General features: G+C 32.5%; 1 pseudogene across 1 annotated transcript; it reads left to right on the top strand.

The window, feature by feature from the left end:
* Positions 1-8,668: 8,668 nt before the first annotated feature.
* LOC143535480 (protein MICRORCHIDIA 6-like) lies at positions 8,669-12,968 on the top strand (annotated as a pseudogene). The gene is made up of 15 exons (XR_013135721.1): positions 8,669-8,954; positions 9,059-9,133; positions 9,242-9,276; positions 9,355-9,433; positions 9,527-9,613; positions 9,695-9,770; positions 9,891-9,969; positions 10,066-10,200; positions 10,898-10,996; positions 11,069-11,170; positions 11,265-11,410; positions 11,495-11,587; positions 11,672-11,723; positions 12,595-12,706; positions 12,839-12,968. The product of XR_013135721.1 is annotated as a protein MICRORCHIDIA 6-like (transcript).

The following is a 12,968-nucleotide window of genomic DNA, read 5'->3' as shown; positions in this document are numbered from 1 at the left end:
ACGCGTAAACGAACAACTTGGCCCAACTGGGAAATCGGGAGTCTGAGCCAAGTTCGATTTTAAGTATTAGACATTTAACAACATCACAACCTAAGCCTATTGCCACTTTCTGGGCGTTTCAGCTACAACCAGATTAGTTATACAGCCCAGTTTAGTATTGAGATTATAATAATATTAAAATATTAATATTATTATAATATTGATTATAGGAACTACTGATAGCGGACCGAACAAACCACGAGCTGATACAGTACTGAATATCTACTAAACCGTGAGTTTCATGACCCCACTTTTAAACTGTTTTACGAACTTTTGGGGTGAAAAACATGTTTGATTACATATACATACCTGAAACATGTACTGATGTGAATTATCTAAGTGCTAACACACGAAAGTCCCCACGATCACAGTGATTAACTTCGAGCCGGTGGCTTGTGAATAGTACTATTGGTTTGACAAACCCAAACGGAATCGGCCTGGTTGCCGTGTCACATAGCGTCGTTTGCACATGACCATATTTAAACAAATAGGCTATGTAGTGTTAGACATAGCTACCGGGGCATGTTGTGGGCGGAAGGGGAGCCACAGTGGTTGATTGAGCGTGGGAAATGGAGGCACGCAGCACGAACAGTCCAGGCTTCACTGTAGCTTAGCATAATTACATCACATACATCATTTACATACATACATACTTATTTCATGATTACAAGTGTTGATTTGTGAATACTCATTACTGATTTCTTGAAACTCGTGAAACTCACCAACTCTAGTAGTTGACCCGTTTTAAACTGCTTTTCAGGTGTACCTAAATCGGAGTAACTTGATGACCTGTTACTTACCTGAAGTGTGTGGTTGATGCTATGTGAATAGAGCAAGGATGTTAGTAGTAAGAATGTATAGTTAATGAACTAGTTTTGTTTATATCACCTAGACTGGAAAACAACGATAGAACAAAGAAATGTAATATATTGTAAATTAGTTTGTAATGTTTCTTTATAAACAATGTATTGATATCAGAGGTGTTTGTTACATTCCCGTTTTACGCTTCCGCATTGTGCTAGTCGGGGTGTGACATTTACATATAAGCATATATTTTAGAAAATGTAAAAATTATGTTAAATATGTAACTTAATAAATTTTAAATTACGTTAATTATGTTAAACATGTAAATTAACATAACTTTTTAAACTTTATAATATATAGATTTTATTAAATATGTAATTTATGTTAGATATGTGAATTAAAATAATTTTTTAAACTTTAAATTATGTAAACTTTATTAAATATGTAAATTAGCATAAACTCTTAAAATTTATAATTTTATTAAAATATGTAAATTTATGTTATATGTAAATTAACATAAATTTTTTTAACTTTAAAATATATAAATTTTATTAAATATGTAAATTAACATAAAATTTTAAACTTATATTATGTAAATAAGTAAATTAACATAAATTATTAAAGTTTATAAAAAAGTAAATTTTATTACAATACATAAATTATGCTGAATATGTAAATTAACAAAAAATTTTAAACTTTAAAATATATGTAAATTTTAGTAAAATATAAAAATTAACATAAATATTTTAAATTTAATATATATAAATTGTATTAGAATATTTAAATTATGCTAAAGCTTACATAAAACTACACTTTTGTGATTTAATTTATGTAAAATAGTTTAATATATGTTATTAAGAGAAAAATAAAATATATAAAAATGTAAATGCAAATGTGAAAGAAAACTCTATTGAACTAACAGAAAATAATTCTAGAATATATGTCAAGTAATTAATGTGAATTTTATATTATTATTATCTCCTCTGTTCAAAGAAACAACACCATTTTGCAAGTATTATTACTTTTTTTTTAAATAACGGTAATCTATGTGACTTGAGATTTAAACTACAAACACATTATTAATTCAATCCAAAACAATTGTTGTAAAGATGTCATTAATGGAGAGATGGTATCAATCTTCATTCCTATTTTACCCCTCTATGTACTTTACTAATTTATATGTTATTAAAAACGGTTATGAATAAGATTGTCTCAGAGCATCAGTCGGCTTTCTTATCAGGAAGATATATTCTTGATGGCCCTTTGGTGGCTAATGAGGTTATTGCTTGGGCTAAGAAGAGGGAGAGAAGAATTTTTATGTTCAAGATTAACTTCGATAAAGCCTATGATAATGTGAATTGGGAGTTCTTGTTGTCGGTTATTTCTCAGATGGGTTTTCCTTCGGTCTGGTGTGATTGGATTAGTGGTATTTTGTTGGCAACCAGATCATCTGTTCTTGTTAATGGATCTCCTACTTTCGAATTTGGGTGTCATAAAGGCATTCGTCAAGGTGACCCGCTATCGCCTTTTCTTTTTATTATTCTGATGGAGGTTTTTTCAGGTATGTTGAAACAAGCCTGTGATATAAATGCGTTTCATGGTATTACTCTTCCTAATGAAGGTCCTACTTTATCCCATCTTTTTTATGCGGATGATGCTATGATTATGGGAGAGTGGTCTTCTTTTAATTTTGATAACTTGAAACGTATTCTTCGCATATTTTACTTGTGTTCGGGGCTAAAGATTAATCTCCATAAATCAGTGTTATTTGGAGTAGGTGTAGAAGATGGTGAGATCGATATCCAAACTGGTTTCATGGGTTGTAAGCCGGGTAGAATCTCGTTTTCTTATCTAGGGATTATGGTTGGTGCTAACATGAATAGGGTGGTTAATTGGGAACCGGTTGTGTCCAAGTTCAAGAAGAGGCTTTCTAAATGGAAAGTTAATTCGTTATCTATTGCCGGTCGGGTAACCCTTATTAAATCGGTGCTGGATAGTCTTCCCACTTATTATTTTTCGCTTTTTAAGGCACCCAAGAAGGTTATCAATGATTTAGAAGCTTTGATGAGAAGGTTCTTATGGGGTGGTTCGGATGAAGTGAGGAAGATGTCATGGGTGGCTTGGGAGGTAGTCACCAAACCTATAAAAGAAGGGGGTTTAGGTATCGCTCGTTTAGAGGTTAATAATCAAGCGCTGATTACTAAATGGCTTGGGAGATTTCTAAACGATCATCACGCGATGTGGATAAGAGTAGTGTTGTCTATTCACGGGTCCTCGCGCTGTTGGGGGCTTGCTCCGGTTAATAATGGGATTCCCGGGGTTTGGAAGAATTGTGTTATGTTTTGGAACAAATTTAAGGTTGATGGTGTGGGTTTTAATAGAGTGATCCGGGCCACAGTTGGGAATGGTCGCCAAGTTCGGTTTTGGATGGATTTGTGGTTGGGTTCGGCGCCGATTATGGACAAGTATCCGTCCTTATATGCGGTAGAAAAACATAAAAATGTCTTGTTAGCAGATCGGTTGGTGGTCACTGGATCCTCTCGTCGCATTGTGTGGGATTGGCTTAGAGCTCCTTGCTCCCAACAGGAGGTGATCGAGAAGCAAGAGTTGGAAGATCTCCTTCAAGGGGTGGTGATGGTTGACCGTGAAGATTCATGGTCTTGGGCGGTTGGTAGCTGCAAAGAGTTCGAGGTTTCGTCGATTAAAAGATGGATGGTGCGGTCCGTTGTGGATGCTGGGAGTTTCGGTTTTCAATGGAGCGATTGGGTCCCGAAAAAATGTAATATTTTTATGTGGAGGGCCGTTCTGGATTGTCTTCCAACCAAGAAGGCTTTAGCTAGGCGTCATTTGCATTGTGATGATCATAGTTGCGCTTTATGTGAGAGTAATGAGGAATCGATCGAGCACTTGTTAACCGGGTGTTTCATTTCTATGGCCGTTTGGAATGCGATTGGTTCATGGTGCAACATGCCTAGATCTTTTGTTTTCCATGTCAATGATTTGGTGGAAGTGCATAAGGTTAGTGGTGCGACGGGGAACAAGAGATTGATTATTCATGGCATTGTCATCATTACTTGTTGGAGGATTTGGCGGGCTAGGAATGAAAAGATTTTTTCGGGCAAGAACACTAAGGTGGTAGAAATGGTTGCGGATATAAAATCTTTGGGTTTTCTTTGGTACAAAAATAGATCTAAGATAGGGGTAGTGGATTGGAAAAGATGGTGTTTATTTGATGTAACGTGATTGTTGTTATTGGTTTTTGGCTTTCGGCGTCTATCTCCGTCTTGGTGATAGTCGTTGGTTGTGTTTGTTTTTAATGAAAGTCAATTTTTAAAAAAAAAATTAAATTATTTATATTAACTATGAAACCCACTTTAATTATCAACCATAGATTAACTTCAATCAAAGGCTATTGTTGAGTTTTTAGAGTTTCCATAACTAAAGAGGGTTTTTAATATAACTATCCCTTGTGTATATATAATATACATATATAATACATAGGATTTTTGTCATAAATAATATAAATATACAAAATATGTGGGCATCAAGTAATTTAATCAATATGAAACTGAAACTTTGATGACTCTATTTTAAATATAAAATAAAAAAGAAAAAAAAGGAAAAAATGAGGTAAAAGGATATACACTATTTAATTACAATAAATAATATAAAATGAAAAAAAAATGTTGACAAAAAAAAGCTATGGGTGTTCAAAAAAATTGACAAAAGCTAACTTAATTTTAACCTCCTAATTTGAAATGTAAGGTGTAGATATAGGATTTGTATTTCAACAAAACTATAACGTGGTTTGGTTGGTTGGTAACTTGGGAATTCATTGGGAATTCATTAAGCCTTTTTCTCTTCCAGAGTTCGATTCCCATTGTATTCATGACTTTTTATTTAGTCAAAAATGGTTTTGCCGGTTGATCGCTGGTTCACCGGTTCCGGTCGGACCGTGAACCGTCAAACCCGGCCGGGTTCTTAGAAAACGGGCCAAATACCCTAATCCTGCCCTTTATAGGCACCTGGTCCCGGTCAGATTGGTCGGGCCTGATCGGGTTTTAAAACACTGGTTTTAGTTTATCCTACTTTATTATAAAAAAAATGTTGTTCTTACGAGTTGTTATTTCCAAACTAGTATAGTCGAAAAACTTATTAATAAATTAGTGTAATTTGAAAATTATTTATCAAAGTGGGTGTTTTAAAAACTTCTTTATCTCTCTCTTAATCAGTTAATCTAATTGGATCAAACATAATTATTAGTCTTTATTGTTACCTTTTGATTATTTTACAAATTATTATTGTTATTAGTATAGAATATTAATATCTTTTTATAAATGATCAATGAGCTCATTAACAAAAATCTATAGTGTTTTTAAAGAAAAAACAAGTGACAGGCTGTTAACATTTACAAAAATAAAAACATTATTCAAGAAACTATATTTAAGCATTTTAAGTTATTACTTTTAGTTATCTCATACGTGCGTTATATATTTTATTAAGAAAAAAGATATTGGTAAAATTTATTATGATGATCAAATAAAGCATAAATTATAAATTTTAATAGTAAATAATTAAGAGTTTGAACAGGTGTTTGCATGCTGAACCTAAACACGGAAAGAAAAAAATAGTTTTAAGATTTATTTGATAATCACAATAAAATTTACCAGCATTTTTTATTATGCAATGCACATATGACATATGCAACAAAATAACAAATAATATATGTGTTGTTTACATAAATTAATATTTTAAAGTAATAATATTACAACGAAAAGCAGGAAATTAGAAAACATTATTTAACCTGTAGTCTATTGAATTATTATATAATTTTCGTAAATGTTCAACACTATTACAAATGATTTTTTTTTCTTTACAAACGCTATTGACTTTTATTGATGCGCTAATAGAACATTTATAACTCAAAATAAAAATATTTAGGCAAAAAAAAAAACATAACATAAAAATACATAAATTAATGTCCAATTGTTAAAAAATGAGAACAAAAATTATAGTTAATAAATAAAGAATTAAAGACTAATGATTATGTTTGAGCCAATTATATTAGAAGAAAGATATTAAAGTTTTCAAAGTACACATTTTGATAAATAAATTTTAAACTACATCAATTTAGTAAAAAAATAATACCACCTACACTAGTTTAGGAAAAAAGAATTATGTTCTTACGTATATAACATTTCATACAATTTATTTTCACCATCAAACCTAATTTCATAACACATTTTTTTTTTCAATTTATTTGATTGTTCAACTTGACTCGAAGTTACTGACATGCATATATGCCCGAGCATAGTTCCAGCCGAAGGTGGCTTTCACCTATCAAAAAGGGTATGAAATGTAATTAGTGAAAATTAAAGTGTTGGAATCTTGATTTAAAAACCAAACAGGGGTTATAAAGTATATATATATATATATATATATAGGCATAAGAAACGCGTGTTTGTCAGTGTCAGTGTGGTTACCTTTCTTCCATTTTTTCCATTTCCGTTATTGCGTACTCTGCTCTCCATTTTTCATAGCTTCCGAATTAATATTAATATTAATACTTTTACTTCCTCCGACCACCGCCGTTGTACTTTCGCCGGCGGAGGTCTATTGTTCTTCTCACATTCATCATCTTCTTCGTTGCACGTGAGTCTAACTCCGTGAGCTTAAGCTTCGATTCAAATGTTTTAATATACTTGTTTGATTTCAACTTAAACCTAATCATCTATAACAGATTATTGTTATTATTATTAGTCGCTCTAGGTTTCCTGTATATATATAGTAATATTTCATTTTTATTATCCGATTTCACGTGATCAATGTCGCAATCTAGGGTTTTATGCTTTTATAAAGTTGGATGAGTATGCGATTTGTATGTTTTTGTTCTATTTTAGTGTTTTATTAACTTCCAGCTGCTATTAACTATACGCTCTAGCTTTCTATTAGTAGTATTTGATTTCGTTCGATTTCACGTGATCAGTGTCGTAATCTAGGGCTTTGTAAACTCGTATGAGTACGCTATTTGAGAATTTTGTAATGTTTTTGTTCTGATTTAGTAAATGATTCAACATTCAGCTGTTGTTGATCAAAATACAGTGTATGGAATTATGCTGATGTTGATCATATTTGTACTGATTTGGGGGAAAACCGGGGGTAGGTCGGTGTGTGATTTCGTGTTAGAAGTAACAATCGGTGAACGTAATAGTTAACTTGTAGCTTAAGGAAGACCTGGATTTCACTAATAATTGCAGCCCTAGGTTTGATTATTATGAGAAACTACTTGTTGCCTTTTGGAATGTTGATTGGGCTTAAAATGTTATTAAATGTAAAAAAAATGGAATGATTGCTCATCAATTTCCCCAAATGATTTAGTGTTTGGATTTGGTATCAAGGAGATTGAAAAGTTGGTCAAAATTGGTTTAGTTTCCTAATTATTTATGTTTTTATACATCTCATATTTGCCGTTGCATGTGAGTGTTTCATGAACACTAAATCCTCTAATTTCATTACTTCTGCAGCTGATTTTAACATCTGAGTTTGTTGTTCGCTTGATTTTAAGTTAAACCTAATGTGCTTACATTGTTCAACACAGATGTTATTGTTATTATTATTATTCACTCTAGCTTTCTGTTATTAATGTTTTATTTTATTCGATTTTGCGTGATCAATGTCGCAATCTAGGGTTACAAAGTTGTTGGAATCTGTGATTTGAGAATTTTGTATGTTTTTTGTTCTATTTAGTATATTATTACGATTCAGCTGTTATTAACTTAATATTATACACTCTAGCTTTCTATTAGTAATATTTCATTTTGTTCGGATTTAAGCGATCAATGTCGTAATCTAGGGTTTTATAAAGTTGTATGAATCTGCGATTTGAGAATTTTATACGTTTTTTGTTCTATTATATATAGTATTAACATTCAGCTTATACACTCTAGCTTTTAATTAGTAATATTTGATTTCGCCGATTTAACGTGATCAATGTCGTAATCTAGGGTTTTGTAAACTTGTATTCGTATGCTATTTGAGAATTTTGTAATGTTTTTGTTCTGTTAATGGTTCAACATTCAGCTGTTATTGATCAAAATACTACTTGTCTTTTGGAATGTTGTCTGGGCTTAAGCTGCTGCTGAGTTATCACTTATCAGATGTAGATTTGATGGAATGATTATTCATTAAATGCCCAAATGATTTAGTGTTTAGATTTGGTATAAAGAGTCATAGCATAACGTACATTTGTATATGTTTCTTGTTTCCGTTGGCAATAATTTCAGGACCCGACTCACAACACGGGGAAGTTGGGGGACCGAGATTAACAAGTTTGTCAAAATTGGTTTAGTTTCTTAATATATATATATATCCTATAGTTAGCAATTTGTATTGTAGTCTAATAATTCTAGGTTAGTCTATATAAGCTCATTGTTTAACATTGTAACGATAGCTTATTTGATTAAGAGCTTGAATTCCTTAGCTGAAACGTTCCTTATTCTAATTTATAGTGTTAACGATCTATAGGAAAAAATGGTTCTTCTCTTCTATTGTAGATATATACATTGAAAGAATTATTATTCTTTTCCCTTTATTTGTTCAGTAAGCAGTTATATTTTTAGTCACATGTTTCTAATGTTTAATGGATCATGGGCTAGAACATATGTTAAGTCAAAGTAATGGAGTAGTGGGTAGTTTATTCCATTTTATCTCCTATATGGTGTAAGCTTTTGAAGCTTAATCAAAAAGCATTGTTTTGTTTTCATAGAAATCAATCTCTCACATCTGTATCATTACAATTTCAAATGGCATTTCAGAACTGCAAAAGATGGATGTGATTGATTTATGTTCAGATGATGACTTTGGTGAAGTGGATACTGGATTGGTTAATATGGAACCAAAGTCAGTTGGAAAAATACCTGAGAAAGAGTCAACAAGCACCAGTTGGTCAACTGGTCAAAGTGGCACATGTGTTATGGAAAAATGGAAGCAGGCAGTTGATGAGTCAACAAGCCCTTGTTCCACACCAACAGAACATGGAGCACCAGTTTGCCGTCAGTTTTGGAAAGCTGGAGTGTATAATGCTGATGTGGCTGCTGCTTCTAAACCTCTTGGTAATTCTTCATCAAAATCTTTATGCTGATTAAATTGAGTATATTTCATAATTGATGAGTTCATCTCATCTAGTTATGATAATTACTTATTATGTAATCAACAGTGGGATCAACTTATCTACATATTCACCCAAAGTTTCTTCATTCCAATGCTACATCACACAAATGGGCCTTTGGTGGTATGTTGAGCTTCACCTGTTGTACATTATGAGTTTTATGTAACATGCTATAATAAGTTGTGATTTTGTATACTTATTAAAAGTCTATTTGTTTTCTTGTTTTTGCAGCCATTGCTGAGCTTCTTGATAATGCTGTGGATGAGGTAGTCATATTAAACATATTATTTACATCATTACGTGAAACATTAAAGTGTTTTAATTTTGCTTTATATATCGTGTAGATAAAAAATAAGGCCACCTTTGTAGTGATAGATAAGATCAAAAACCCAAGAAATGGAAGTCCAGCATTATTAATTCAAGGTATCCAATTTTTTTAGGTTTTCTTCTTTAAGTTACAAATCTTACAAGATTCTTAATATATGCATGACATTTTCCTTTGACGATTTAAACTAGATGATGGTGCGGGTATGGGCCCGGAAGCATTGCGCAGATGTCTAAGTTTTGGATTTTCAGATAAGTCAGAATCATCAAATGGAAAGTGTAAGAATTATGGTCTTCTTATTGTGTGAAAGTGATCATTTTTTATATTCTTTTTAATTTTTTTGACTTGTTGACTTTTAGATGGGAATGGCTTCAAAGCCAGTTCTATGAGGCTTGGAGCGGATGCAATAGTTTTCACTCGCAATGTTGTTGATCAGTATGCTTCTACATATGTGCCTTTTCAATTACTTTGTTACTGAAATGCTGAAATTTGACTTTCTAGAAGTCAAACCCAAAAGGGGTGAATATATTGACCCAGTTTTAACCTTGCTGATAGGACTTTGACACAAAGCATTGGACTTCTGTCATATACATTTTTGACGCGATTAGGCTACGATAGAATAGTGGTTCCAATGGTGAGGAAGTTTTAACTCTTTTTTATTTTCAGAAAAAAAAAAGTTAAAAAGTTTATTTAAAGTTCTCAATTATATTGGTTTTTATATAAACTGCAGGTACATTATAAGTTCAATTCCGTGACCCGTTCCTATGAGTCACTACACCCAGAAAGTGACAGCCACCCTAATTTAAACCTATCTATGTTGCTGCAATGGTCTCCTTATTCAACAGAAGATCAACTGCTAAATCAAGTAAGTTAATTGACCCTTGCATACCTTATATATTATTGAATAGTTCTTATTAGTGTTTATTCTATAAACTAGCAAGTCTCACAAAACGGGCAGGTTACAGGTCAAAATGGGTACGGGCCAAACGGGTTCTGGTCAAAACAGATCTGTCTAAAAAAAGTATCAATTTGGTTTGGACAAAAACGGGTTCTGACCAAGATTGACTCGCCTTGAAATGAGTCGAAATGGGTTCGGGTTAAACTGGGTTCTGGTCAAACAACCCTTTCTTTAAAAGTATCAATTTGGCCCCGGTAGAAACAGATTCTGACCAAAATTGGCTCGCCTTGAATTTGGTTAAACGGGCTCAGGTCAAAACAGCCCTTTCTTAAACCGGTAGAAACTGTTTTGACAGTTTCTGACCAAAATTGGCTCACCTTGAATTGGGTCGAAACGGGTTTGGGTCAAATTGGGTCTGGGTCAAAACAGCCCTTTCTAAAAAGGTATCAATATTTCTTACCACAATTGGCTCGCCTTGGAATGGGCCGAAACAGGTTTGGATCAAATTGGGTTCTGGTCAAAACAGGTTACAGGCCTTTCTAAAAAGGTATCAGTTTGGTCGGGTAAAAACAGGTTCTGACCAAAATGGGCTCGCCCTGAAACGGGTCAAACGGGCTCGGGTCAAACTTTTGTGGAATGTGACAAGCATTTATGATTTGTGCAGTTTGATGATGTTGGTGATCACGGGACAAAAATCATTGTATACAATTTATGGCTCAATGATGACGGTAACATGGAGCTTGATTTCCAGTCTGATTCTCAGGTTCCTAATTCTTTCATTTTTTATATTTTCTGGATATATTTATACTGTAATTAAAAACACAATTTGATGCAGGATATATGCCTTTCGTTGGTAGAGAAAACAGAAGCAAAAGATGGTTCTAATCAAGCAATTACTGATAACCACCTTGCTAATCGACTTAAGTATTCTCTTCGTGTAAGTACATTTCGTATCAGGTTGACTTGTTGACTTATAACAACACACAACCAAGTCTTGACTCTTGACAATTTTCCTTAAATTCATGTTTCAGGCATACCTCTCAATATTGTACCTTAAACTACCTCCAACTTTTCGCATCGAGTTGCGTGGAAAAGTGGTTTTGTATCATAACATTGCAACAGATTTGAGCACCATGAAAATATAGTGTATAAACCTCGTAAGGGTGGATCAGAAGGGGTAATTGTTATTGTTATTGTTATTATTATCATTATTTCTTGTTTGCTTTGCTTTATTTACAAATAATATGTAGTTAATACTCAGGCATCAGTGATTACAACAATAGGGTTCCTTGAGGAGGCCCCACGTGTGAGCGTCCACGGTTTTAGTATCTACCACAAGAATCGTTTGATATTGGTGATTTCTGTTCATTTTTAAAATTTTTACTCTTCTGTAAAATTGGAATCTAACAGTTGCATATGGTTGACCTTTTTTTTGCAGCCATTTTTACATGCCACCAATGCTAGCAACGGCAAAGGACGAGGTGTTGTTGGTAAGTTTGGAGACGTAATAATTTCAAAAACGAAGATATACTAAATGTAGGTTCTAGAAAAATGTAAAATCTGGCTTGTCTGGAGACCGTTTGGTCCGTTTTTCTAATACCTATACGCATTTGATTCGGTCAAGGCCCAGATTGGTTCTTTGGATAAGTCAATCGGGCCAATTTTTGCAAACCCTCTGCTGGGGTGTTCATAAACCATATAACGAATCTGCATGGCTTTAAAAGTGACTGTTTAATGGTTTTGAAACATGCGTCTAACAGTGTTCATAAGCATTTAAACCGATTTTTGAAATGTGCATCTAAGTTTTATAATTCTATTTCATATTCATGCAACATCTTTATTACTTTAAAACTTTTGATACTAATAAATGGTTTTGACCGTCCTTAGCTTCGAAATTGAAAATAGACCATTTAACCTTATATTTGTATACTCTTTTAAATTTTGGAACGTGAAGTTATACTTATGTATTATATTCATGAAACATCTTTATTATTTTAATACTTTTAATACTAATTATCGATTTTGACCAACCCATGGTTTCGAACTTCGAACATCCATTTAATCTTTTATTTATTTATTTTTTAACTTTTTGAATATGCATATCATTATGTTTATATATAGTTTCTTATATATATTATATACATGAAGCATCTTATTATTTTAAAACTTTTAATGCTAATAAACCGTTTTGATCGACCTATGGTTTTGAACTTGGAACTGACTGTTTAACCTTTTATTTGTTTATTTTTTTTAATTTTTGGAATATGCATTTAAGTTGTTTTTATGTATTATATTCAAGAAGCATATTTATTATTTATAAACTTTCAATATTAATTAACTTTGTGTTATGACTTTATTTAGGTGTTCTTGAAGCAAATTTTATTGAGTCAGCTCACAGCAAACAAGAATTTGAGAAAACGAATGTTTATCAAAAGCTTGTTACACGACTGAGGGATATGACGTACGAATGCTGGTGAGTTATTCATTTCATGCCAAATATAATAATAATAATAGTAATAGTAATAGTAATAGTAATAGTATATAACAAGCCAAGTAACAGTAATAGTATATAACAAGCCAATTTATATTAATTATATGTTGGCAGGGATTTACATTGTGGATATCTTGAACGTACAGTCCCTGCAAAAGCTAAAGATTCATTTGCTTCTGGTGGTAGTCGTAAAGAGGGTAAGAAGTCTAATCCTAAGGGTTATTTATCTTCGTCTTCACTGTAA

This window comes from Bidens hawaiensis, unplaced genomic scaffold (genome assembly GCF_021521415.1).
Source record: "Bidens hawaiensis isolate Kalapana, Puna unplaced genomic scaffold, B.hawaiensis_p1.1 tig00010474_1, whole genome shotgun sequence".
NCBI lineage: Eukaryota > Viridiplantae > Streptophyta > Magnoliopsida > Asterales > Asteraceae > Bidens > Bidens hawaiensis.
This window is presented reverse-complemented; position numbering and strand designations above follow the sequence as displayed.